We start from the raw sequence: 12074 nt of genomic DNA on the forward strand, positions 1-12074 counted from the left end.
TGGAGTAAAACAGTTTCTCATACAAAAATGTGATTCGGCTTATCATTTCGAGTGAAAAACTTAGAATTTTATTGTCTATGTTCGGCGCTCATATACTTATAGTTAGGGGTTTCCTAGTATTACAGTTTGTTCGTCCGTATTCATGGATTATAACATTTTTTCACACAAAAACATGATCTCAGTCCTAAGACTTTAATTTTGGTTAGATAAATCGTAGAATTTTATTACGTATACTCGGCGCTACATGCTGCCAAACGTATCGTTAAGGCTTACCTAGTACTACAATTTTTCCATCCGTATTCATGGATTATAACAGTTTTTCATACAAAACTGTGATCTCAGTCCTAATTTCGGATGACAAAAAAAATCCTTAGAGCATATCCTCTGTGCTATATATTAAGATACGTATTGTTAGGGCTTACCGATGATTACATCCGTATTCTTGGAATATAACAGTTTGTGATCTCAGTCCTAAACCAAATTTAGGCCGAAAAAACGTAGAATTTTATTGCTACATGCTGCCATACGTATCGTTAGGGCTTGCGGAGTATTACAGTTTTTCATATATATCAGTCCTAAGCTTACATTTCGCACTAAAAATAAACATTTATATATTGGCTAGGGCTTAACGAAGTTCACCACTGTTGTATCACAATGGACTAAATAGTCTAAGTGAGCCTAACCAAACCTAACCGAACCGAATATAACAGTTTTTATGCGGAAACATGATCTCAGTACTAATTTAAAAAACAAACAAAAAATAAAAATAATGTTTATAAGGGCCTATTCCCGGATTTCTCTATTTAAATATAACAAAGTAATATTAATACTACGACAGCGCGTATAACACTGAAATTATAACCTCCCGAAAGAGTAAGTTACTCTCTATTCTGAAAATCAAACATCGAGAGAAAGGCAATACTGACAGGCAGTGGATGTGAGAGCTACCGCGGTTGAGACGTTCTACAATTGTTCCGTTATGGAATCATTTTCATTCCTTACGAGGTACGATTGTGCAAGAACGCCAAGATTTTCTCATCATGCAGTCTGCGGCCTTTCAGAACACACATATTTTGTTGTAAAACTTATAGGGGATTTCGTATCAAATACGGGTATCACTTATTTGTTTCCTTATGATTTCAATAGCAGATACATTAGGGATGTCATTGCTTGATATGATTATTACCAAGAATTGTTTTTGAAAGGCGATTAAAAACAAAACAAAAACTATATAAAATAAAAGAAAAATTTTTTCAGAGCAAATCTCAATGATAAGCAAACAGTATCAAATGCTGGTAGTAACACTTCTTATACCAGACGGTATTGACCGAGTTTTCTCTATACATAGTTTTTTGCTTCTTCCTGATGCTTTCGCATGAGCCTATTTCCAATTCCTGTAAACACAGTTACAAGTTGTTATCGAATTGTGATTCATTTTCAAGTCTTGATAAGATATTTCCATGAGAAACATAGTAAAATTTGTCTAATATGATATACTATATATACTATATATGGAAATTAAAAGTAATTCTAAATTTTTTGGGATTTAAGGATAGTTTAAGGCTTTTGTTTTTCTTTTGAAATTTTCAGGATTATTGTTTATGTTACTGTTAGTTTCTAAAATAGATTACATCAATATTTGCAACTGAAAGAGATAAAATCTATTAAATAAAAATACGATTGAAAGTATCAGAAATTTCTTAGATTTAAGTAAAAGAAGTAACAACAAAATCCACATATAAAATTTTACAATTTCAAAACTATATCAAATAAAATCAAATAAAAAGCCCACTTCATCTAACCTCCTTAAGTAAAAAAGGGCCGGGCTTATAAACCATATTAATAAAAACAAATATATAAAATCTGAAATTATTTATCAAATAAATGTCTTACAAAAATTAAAACATAATATTAATAATATATAATTTAATAAATATTACATTTTATTTAAATAACAATATTGTCCACATTCATTAGACCATCATAAGGGAAGAAACAACCACATAATAACATCATTTTGGATCTTCTTCCATTATGAAATAGTAAAACCCATTGCATTTTATAAGATCGGCAATATGCAATATTTATTTCAGCTGTGAAATATACGATTCTATCGTTTTTCATATACCGCCATTCATTAATGGTATCGATTATATATAAATAAATAATCCTTAAGGATAAATAAATGTATTTTAAATATATTTAATTTCCAATAAAACAACAAGTATTGCATGCAATCAATAAACAAGTATTATTCGTATTAACAAAAAAAATATATATATTAACACAATCTTATATTAACACAAAATATTTAACGATTAGCCCGTTTCAAGGATCTTGAAAGAAAGGTTAATCGTTAAAATATCACACCATACATATTATAATTACTAACAAAAATATATACATATATATATAAATTATTCAATGTGCAACAATTCACACAAATTATATCAAAAAATATTTATTAAACAAGTTTATAAATCAAATAATTTCCACAACAATTGCCATAGTCGAAAAAGCTACTCTTCATAGATAAATTATATTTTTATATGAGAAGAGCTTTTTAGATATTGAGGTTAATGCAATATTTTCAATATATAAAACTTTTTGTGGAGATTCAGTTTCAAACAATGGCATCCCTAATATATCTATTATAGAAAACATTAGGAAACAATTTATCTATGCCCGTGTTTGATTTGAAATCCCCTAGATCATTTACAAAAAAAGGGATAATTATGATCAGTACATATAATAATGGCCCGTTCAAATACCCATATGTCACACACTGGCATCCCTAATATGTCTATTATAGAAAACATTAGGGAGCAATTAATTTATGCCCGAGTTTTATTAAAAAAAATTCCCCCGAACCTTTACAAAAACAAATTTGTGTCTGAAAAGATCATAATCGTGCAACGTCAGCATTCCTTCACAGAAATGTTTCCACGGAAATGTTTCCAATTAAAGTCTAAAGTTAAAAAAAAAATATTTTATTAAAAATTTAATTGATTCAACAAATTTTTTTAATGAAACAAAAATTAATCACAATTTCCAATTACTTCTTGAGTTTTAAAAAATATTCAATTAAAAATTTTATTGATTCAACAATTCTTTTTAATGTAACAAACATTAATAGTATCAATTAATTTTTTTAATGGCCAATTAATTTTTTAATTGACTTTCAATTAATTTTTTAATTGACTTTCAATTAATTTTTTAATTGATATCAATTAATTTTTTTTTTAATTGATATCTATCGCTTGTGTGATTGAAGAAATTTCAATTAAAAAATTATTTGGATCAATTAATTTCGTGATTCAATCAGAAAAAAAATTTTTTGTGTCTAATGTATCTCTTATTGAAATCACTAGAAGATATTTCAGGGATGCCTTTATTTTATATGAAAATACCCTAGAACTACAATAAAGCATATGTGTGGCTGAAAAGCTTTTAAGCCACAACTTTGACTATTGATTTGATAGTAAACTCTTAGTAGAGAAAAATTAAGAATTTTAAAAATATTTCGCATTATGCTTAAATATTATTCATTAAACATTGGAAATTTCGAACAACAAGTGCGACTTTTTCCTATGGGCCTTCTTATAGAAAACATTAGGAAACAAATAAAAAATACCCGTGTTTTATTTGAAATCCCCGAAAACTTATTTGAATTGCCCGTTTACACACCTATCTTGTTGTAGTTATTTGAGGGGGATTCATGACAAACAATGGCATCCCTAATGTACCTTTTATAAAAGTCACTAGAAGATAATTCCGTGATGCTTCTTTTTTATATAAAATATTATAGAAGTATGACAAAATATAAACGTAACTCAAAAGCTTTTAAGTCACATCTATCAGAACTGTCGTCAAAACAATCGCCAATAAAAAGTGAAGATGTTTTGCACTTTGATAGGGAATTATTATTAGAGAAAAATTTTTCTTATTATACCCAAAATATTTCTTATTTCATTTGGGGAAATTTTTAAACCTACATGACTTTTTAAGGCCCTTCCGACTCATGTATATATTTTCTTGTACAACTTTTGTGATATTCCGATCAAATAATGGCATCCCTAATGTATCTGCTTTTGAATTTATTAGGAGACAAATCAGTGATGACAATTTTTGAAATACCCCGAAAGTTGTACAACAAAATATGTGTGCTTGATTTTAGTTTCATTGCATTAAGCCATTACAGGAAGCCAATAAGAATTATGAAAAACTTTGAACTTTCATATTTCAGTCCTATAGAGTGGGAATCTAACATTTTTGGCTTCTTATTTTGGTTTAGAATCTCTGTGTGGAAATTATAGTATATATTAAAAACTTACATCAAATAATCCTAAATATTGAAAGTTAATTGAATATAATATAAATGGAACAGATTAGATTTAAGTGCTAAATAGCATAATTACATTGTATCGTTAAAAAAAATTATATATCTACTTGGGATAATTTTGTTTTCTGTATGCAGAACAGCATCAAGAGACCAGATCTAGAGGCAATTCAATAATAGCTCTGGTATAGAAGTCACTTTTGGGATGTAATTCCATAACTAACCGGTGGCTTTTTTCATATTGCAATCTTACCCACAAATTGTCGGTGGCAGTGAGTAAGACACCAATTACCATGCGATCTTTTACATTAATACAAATACAAGAAAGAAAAAAAACACCACTAGTATATACTAATATTCGTTTGCAGTGTTAAACCAATCGGCATCGTAACAATGCTTGGTTAACAAAAAACGAGTGTGTGCGGTTACCAAAAAAACGAGTATCAGCAGTTGACATCAGCCTAAGAGAATTGAGAGAGTAGCAAATAACACTGGTGAGACATGAGTTGAACAATTTGAGTAATTGTTTTGCAACTTTTTTTTCGGGAGATCATCACACTTACTTACAACCACCGACAGTCGTCGGTTGCGTTTGGTGGTTGAAATTAATTTTACCAATTGCTATTTTAAGATTGCAAATATTGGTGTTTACTAAATACACTGGTCGGTTGCGGTCGGATCGCTACCGTTCTCTGGCAAGGACAGGAATCACCTGATCCACTAGCCCTTGATTAAATACATACGAGAAAAAAAAACATAAAAACACAGAAAAAAATATCACGAAAATTTTTCCCATTAAAGTCTTAATTGAGTTTTAAAAAATATTCAATTAAAAATTTAATTAATTCAACAAATTTTTTAATTAAAACAAAAATCAAACACAAAAATAATAGTATCAATTAATTTTTTAATTGGATCAATTATTTTTTTAATTGGATCAATTAATTTTTTAATTGATACTATCATTTCTGTGATTGAAGACAATTCAATAAAAAAATTAATTGGATCAATTAATTTCGTGATTGAATCAAAAAACAAATTTTTTGTGTGACGTAAATATTTAAATTCTTAGAGAAATTTATTCAATAAATCCGAACTTCATTCATTTGGATAAAGAATAGATTTGCCCTAGGCCATAGGACTGGTTTCTTTCTCTTCATATTTGCCTCGAAAATCGGAATAAAAAAAGTTTTCACCTTTAATCCCCCATACTTTCGAGGATTCTCTTCTATTCACGAAAATTTTCCAAACTAAAGTGTTGATTAAGTTTTAAAAAATATTCAATTAAAAATTTAATTGATTCAACAAATTTTTTAATTCAAACAAAAATCAATCACACAAATTTATAGTATCAAATAATTTTTTAATTGATACTATCATTTTCATGATTGAAGACATTTCAATTAAAAAATTAATTAGATCAATTAATTTCTTGATTGAATCTGAAATTTTTTTTTATGTGAACGTTCAGTAAATTAAATTCCAAAAATTTGCATATAGCCTTCGAAATTAATTTTTTCAATAGTGGTTAAAGGAAAATTTCACAAAAAAAAAATCATTGATATAACGAAAAATTCTCATTAAGACAATGAAAATGTTCGTTAATACAACGAAACATTTCGTTGATTAATAGAAAATTTATTATAATAAGAAAATATTTTATTATATATTTTATTTTATATTGTTTTTATTATATTATTTTTATTTTATATTTTATTATATTATTGTATCAATTTAATTGATTCAACAAATTTTTTAATTGAAACAAAAATCAATCACAAAAATTAATAGTATCAATTATTTTTGTAATTGATACTATCATTTTCGTGATTGAAGACATTTCAATTAAAAAATTAATTGGATCAATTAATTTCGTGATTGAAGCTGAAAAATTGTTTTTTGTGTGAACGTTCAGTAAATTAATTTCCAAAAATTTTCATATAGCCTTCGAAATTAATTTTTTTTCAATAGTGGATAAAGAAAAGTTTCACAAAAAAATTCATTGATATAACGAAAAATTCTCATTAAGACAATGAAAATGTTCGTTAATACAACGAAACATTTCGTTGATTAATAGAAAATTCATTATAATATTTTATTTTATTTTCTTTTATATATATTTTTTATTATATTATTTTTATTTTATATTTTATTATATTATTGAATCAATTTCATTGACTCAATTTTGTTATACCAGTTTACCGACTGGTTTCCTTCCCTTTATATTTAGCTCGAAAATCTGAATAAAATATTTTTCAACTTTAATCTCCATATTTTTGAGGATTCTCTTGTACGTTGCTCCCCAAGTAGAATATTTTCTAAAGATTTATTCATATAACAAAATCTTTGAAAAGGCGTATACAATGTATATAATTATTTTGTTCTTATATTTCACACGTATCACTTATAAAACAAAAAATTAAATTGTATAACCCATAAAGAACCCCCTAATAATATATATAAACATTAAAAACAAAAAACAATTCAAACTTAGTTGTAGTACCATAAATTACCATACTGGCAAGTTATAAGAGATGTTACAAAAAAATCTTCGAAAACTGTTATATATCTCACAAAATATAACAGTTAATTTCACACAAGTATGACAAGAGAAATTTGTATAAGACACATATGTATTTAAAAGAAAAGCAAGATGAAATAAATGGAAATAGTTAAATAATAACAACCAAAGAACAACAACAACTACTACTACAACAACCAAAAGAAAGATTTATAAACCGCATTATTAATGATTAATAATGACGGCTCTAGTTTGTAAGATCCCCAAAAACACACACACACACAATACAAATTTACTAAATTTATTCAACTAACAAGACGAAAGTATTACATCAGGAGACTTATGTGAACTTTGCAAAAAATCCTTCTTATTAAGATGGTAGAAGAAAATGACCATCCAGTATTAAGGACCAAGCTTGATAGAAATCATATAAAATATTTTCTAGTCTCGGGTGTTTACTCTTAATTAATTTTACTCTTAAATATTATTGTATTTATTATTATTATAATTTTTTTTCTAATATTTACTAACACCACAAGTAATACACTTTTATTATTAAATATTATATAACTAACTAACAAATTGTTTATTATTATTATTATATATATAAAAATGGAAAAAACAAAACAACTATATTTATTAGTATATGAAATTTGCAATTTTTTTTTTTTTTTGAAATAACAATTAATAAAAAAATTTTTTGAAATGAAAAGAGAACATATATATAAAAATAAAAAAAAAAAATATATATTAATGTCTATTGTAATAATCCGAACAATTATTGCTTACAAAAACATAAACTTATATAAGAATATTAATATTATCCTTTTAGTATATAAGATCCGAATTGATGTTGTTGCATTCCAATAACAAAAACAACAACAACAACAACACATTTCAATAACATAATAAGAAATATATAATCAACAAATATTCATGTAGTAATCCTTAAGCATAGCAAGGCAAGAGATAGGATTTAAGAAAAATCAAAAGATCAAAACAACAACAACAACAACAACAATAGTAGCAATATCAAAATATTGAGGATTGTGAAGATGACAAAGAGGGGGAAGGCGGCAAATACCATTCTAACAGCCGAGAATACCCCTTCCAGGTATCCCTTCATCATCCTCAACAAAAAGGCTATATAGTAATTTAAAAAAAATACTTAGTCAAAGTTTTTTTAATGAATTGAAAATAAAAAAAGATACATATTTTGATAGACTATATAAGAAAATTAACAAATTGCTAATTAAAGTTTTATTATTTAAACTTAAATTCGGAATTTTTGGAAATTTTGGTTTTGTGTTAAATCAATTATATTGAACAGAAATAAATACGAATTCTTTAACAAAACATACCTAGAGCCGTCAATATCATGAAATATGAACTCTTTTGATAAACAAAAATAACCAGATTCATTAACAACAACTAGGCCGAGTCAATTTATCGAACAGGAATTTCCTATAACACAAATATGAAAATTATTAACAACAACAACCAATAACACAATTGAAGGACTTTTAAAAACAATCAAAAAATAACAACAAAAAATCTCTTTCAGTTAAAAATAAAGAAACAACTAAAACATAAACAATAATCCCAAGGAAAGGGGGAAAGGAGGTGAATTTAGCAAACAAAAAAAAATTATAAATGAAATTGAAAATTTGTAACATTTTTCTTAATATTTTGGATTATAAAAAAAAATCCCCTTAATTTCATATTTTCCCAAAATAATTAAAAAGTAATCTAACCTAGCCTAACATTTGCCGTGGAATACTCTAATTCAAAAAAAAAAAAAACTATAACACAAAATAAATACATAAAATGATACTTGGAAATTAAGGCTAAACATCAAAGTAAAGAGCGCCATCTTGTGACTGATAGTTTACTTACACAGCTCTTTCTCTATAATTCTAAAGTCTTAGCAAGAATCCTAGGGAAATGGAATGAAGGAATGTTTGTCAAAATCTTAAAAAGGGGTATATCCATTACACAAAAAAAGTTTATAATCTTTTTTTTTTAATTTTAAGATTGTTGAGATAACTTCAACCCCTAAATTTCATATTTTCCCCAAAATAATTAAAGGGTAAACGGTGGGTTTGCCCTTAAAACATCAGTTCGAGGAAACAATTTCCTTAGAATAATCTAAAAATTAATAAAAATAAATAATAAAAAGATTCTTAGAAATTAAGACCAATCAACAAAGCGAAGAGCGCCATCTAGAGGCTGATATTTTACTTCCAACGCTCTTTCTTTTTAATTCCAAAGTCTTAGCAAGAATCAAAGGGACATAGAATAGGGGAATATTTATCATAATATAAAACTTAAATGATATTGGATAATTTACAATTAAAACATTTGTTATCTGGTTTTTAAATGCAAAACCAAACCCCAAATTTTCTAAATTTAAGATTGCTCAGATAACACCCCCAAATCCTAAATTTCATATTTTCCCCTAAGTTAAGAGTAATCTATTGTTTTGCCCTTAAAACATCAGTCAGGTGAAACATTTGCCGTAGAATACTCTAAAACAATAATAAGAAATAATGAAAAAAATCTTAGGAATTAAGGCCAAACGTCAAAGAAAATAACGCCATCTAATGACCGATATTTCAATTAGAAGGTTTTTTTTCTTTGTAAATCTAAAGTTTCAGCATGAAGCCCAGGAAAATTGAATGGGGGAATCATTTTCAAAATATTAAGAAAAAGGATAATTACATAAACAATTTTGTTAACGTTTTCTAAAAATTAACATTGCTCTGATAACCCCCACCCCCAAATCCTAATTTTCATATTTCCCCCTATAGTTAAGAGTAATCTATTGTTTTGCTTGTAAAACATCAGTCAGGCGAAACATTTGCCGTAGACTACTCTAAATCTATAGAAGGGAAATATTTCTCTCTTTTTTCTTTTTTAAATTAAAATCATTAATCCCAAAAAATCTTTTCATTAAAAAATAATAAAAATAATGCTAAGTCAAAATTAAAAAAAAAAATCCACTATGTTTCTATGGACTATCTAATCAAGTATTTAATAACATGTGTTTTCAGCTTTCCTTAAATAACCACAACATTTTTTTGAATAAAAACAAATATCATAAAACTACTTTTTTTAAATAATATTTTCCGGGTACATCTAAACAATGGGAATTGCTAAAACTTTATTCGATTGCTTATATGGATTTCTTTTAAAAAGATATTATCCTATAATATCTATGATAATCTGAAAATTCCCTCTCATTTGCATGAATGTACCTTGTATTTCAATACAGCTCGTTATATTTGTAAGTTAAGAAGAAATTCTTTTTCTTTGTAAAATTTATAAAGACATTTTTAAATAAATAAAAAACAATCACAATTTCTAAAAACAACAAACCTAAAATGATATATAATGTGTTTTAATTTACGTAAAACTATATGAAGTGATGCATACGATTTAAGTAAGTATAACACCAAAGGTTTACATCAGTAAGGCCATTAGTTCATAAAACAGAGAATGAAACCGACCAAAATTTTTGAATTCTGGACATACATAGCTTTTTTATTTCTATAAAATTTTATTTCTACAAAAAATTTTGTCAAAATTTTAATGCTATAGAAAATTTTGTCAAAATTTTATTTCTATAGAAATTTTTGTCAAAATTTCATTTCTTTAGACAATTTTGTCCAAATTTTATTTCTAGAGAAAATTTTGTCCAAATTTTATTTCTAGAGAAATTTTTGTCCAAATTTTATTTCTATAGAAAATTTTGTCGAAATTTTATTTCTATAGAAAATTTTGTCGAAATTTTATTCGTTTTGTTTTGTTATTGTTGGTTTATTCTTCAATCATTTTGTCGTTTTTGATTTCAGCTTAAAACCATACATTGACTAAACTACAAATGTAGCTTAACCAACAGAGGATGTTTGTCAAATTTATTTTCAAATTTATAAAAAAAAAATATTTCAATAAAAAATTTTGTCATACCTTTTTTCAAATTTTTATTTCTATAGAAGTTTCTCAAAATTGTATTTCTATAGAAAATTTTGTCAAAATTTTATTTCTATAGAAAATTTTGTCGAAATTTTATATCTATTTATGAATTGCAAAATGTACCAAAACATTAAAAATTCGACCATTCTACCAAGCAGTAAAAATATACCATTTTTGGTATAATTCTTTTTTGCATTCGTCATCATTAGTCCTCATCATGGATGTAAAAGTTGGTACAATTGTACTAGATTTGGTGCATTCCACATGCAAAAGTACAATACCCAATCTAATGAAAATTGAATATATGGAAACAATAACACATAAAAAAAAAATCTCTAAAAAATTTCCAATTAAAATTTTAATTGAATTCTAAAAACAGTTCAATTAAAAATGTACATGGTTCAACAAAATGTTTAATTGATACATAAGTCAATCACAGAATTTAATAATATCAATAAAATTGTTAATATTAGACCAATTAATATTTTAATTGGCGTTGGTGATTGAAGAAATTTTAATTAAAAATAAATTGGATCAATTACTTTCGTGATTGAAGACAAAATATTTTTTTTTTGTGAAAAAAAAGATTTATATGGACCATCTGATTATTTTTGGTATACGTTGCTGGAATAAACTAGCACCGAATTAGTACGAAGGAAACGGATGTTGAAAAATGAAGATAGTTACCATCAAATGTTGGCACAATTAGATACAAAACAGTATACTTTCAAGTTGTTTTTTGTAAAATTTTGATTTTAAATCACTGGTCCTCAATGCTCCGCTTAAGTCAAGGCACCATGCCCGTTGGATTCATCGAAAAATTCTTACCTGTCCACCGATTCGAAGCTGACGCTAAATGAAAGTTGGATCCGAAACAGTATACTCTTGGTTTCTTTTTGGTACGATTTTGATTTTTTATCCCTGGTCATCATTACGCCAAGCCATCGAAGATTAAGCCTAAGTAAGTTCCCCTATTACATACACGGTTTGCCACTCGTGCCAAAAAATGTACCAAAATGTAAAGAAAAATTTTAATTTTGAAGTTGTTGATCACAATTTTGTGGTTAGTATAAAAAAAATGTTCTTTTTTTATTCGAAAGAAATGTTTTATATTGAATTTATAGAAAATTAAAAAATTATATTTCTATCGAATATTTTGTCAAAATTTTATTTCTATTGAAAATTTTTGCAAAATTTTATTTTTATAGAAAATTTTTGCAAAATTGTATTTCTATAGAA

Source organism: Haematobia irritans, chromosome 3, assembly GCF_050003625.1.
Source record: "Haematobia irritans isolate KBUSLIRL chromosome 3, ASM5000362v1, whole genome shotgun sequence".
Lineage (NCBI taxonomy): Eukaryota > Metazoa > Arthropoda > Insecta > Diptera > Muscidae > Haematobia > Haematobia irritans.